Genomic DNA, 1193 nt, shown 5'->3' with positions numbered 1-1193 from the left:
GCCTCAGCTCGCACTCGGTAATAGAGCCGATTTAATATTAAATTGGTGAAGTACTTTAAGCTGGTGCCGAGGCCGAGTGAAAAATAACCGAGCAGACAAGTGAATTAAATTGGCAAAAGTGCCCGGGCTGCGTCTCGGTAATAGAGCCGATTTACTATTAAATTGTTGAAGTACTTTAAGCTGGTGCCGAGGCCGAGTGGAAAATAACCGAGCAGACAAGTGAATTAATTCAGCAAAAGTGCCCGGGCTGTGTCTCGGATAATAGAGCCGATTTACTATTAAATTGTTGAAGTACTTTGGCTGGTGCCAAGGCCAGGTGGAAAATAACCGAGCAGACAAGTGAATTAAATCAGTAAGAGTGCCCGGGCTGCATCTCGGATAATAGAGCCGATTTAATATTAAATTGGTGAAGTACTTTGGCTGGTGCCGAGGCTGGGTGGAAAATAACCGAGCAGACAAGTGAATTAAATCAGTAAAAGTGCCCGGGCTGCGTCTCGGATAATAGAGCCGATTTAATATTAAATTGGTGAAGTACTTTGGCTGGTGCCGAGGCCGAGTGGAAAATAACCGAGCAGACAAGTGAATTAATTCAGCAAAAGTGCCCGGGCTGCGTCTCGGATAATAGAGCCGATTTAATATTAAATTGTTGAAGTACTTTGGCTGGTGCCGAGGCCGGGTGAAATATAACCGAGCAGACAAGTGAATTAAATTAGTAAGAGTGGCCGGGCTGCATCTCGGATAATAGAGCCGATTTAATATTAAATTGGTGAAGTACTTTGGCTGGTGCCGAGGCTGGGTGAAAAATAACCGAGCAGACAAGTGAATTAAATTGGTAAAAGTGCCCGGGCTGCGTCTCAGGTAATAGAGCCGATTTAATATTAAATTGTTGAAGTACTTTAGCTGGTGCCGAGGCCGGGTGAAAAATAACCGAGCAGACAAGTGAATTAAATTGGTAAAAGTGCCCGGGCTGCGTCTCAGGTAATAGAGCCGATTTAATATTAAATTGTTGAAGTACTTTAGCTGGTGCCGAGGCCGGGTAAAAAATAACCGAGCAGACAAGTGAATTAAATTGGTAAAAGTGCTCTGGCTGGGTGGAAAACAATAAGCAGATAAGTGAATTAAATTGGCAGGTGCCCAAGCTGCGTCTCGGATAATAGAGCCAATTTAATATTAAATTGGTGAAGTGCCCGGGC

The sequence above is a fragment of the Laccaria bicolor genome, genomic scaffold (genome assembly GCF_000143565.1).
Source record: "Laccaria bicolor S238N-H82 LACBIscaffold_41 genomic scaffold, whole genome shotgun sequence".
NCBI classification, from domain to species: Eukaryota; Fungi; Basidiomycota; class Agaricomycetes; order Agaricales; family Hydnangiaceae; genus Laccaria; species Laccaria bicolor.
Note: the sequence above shows the minus strand (reverse complement) of the source record.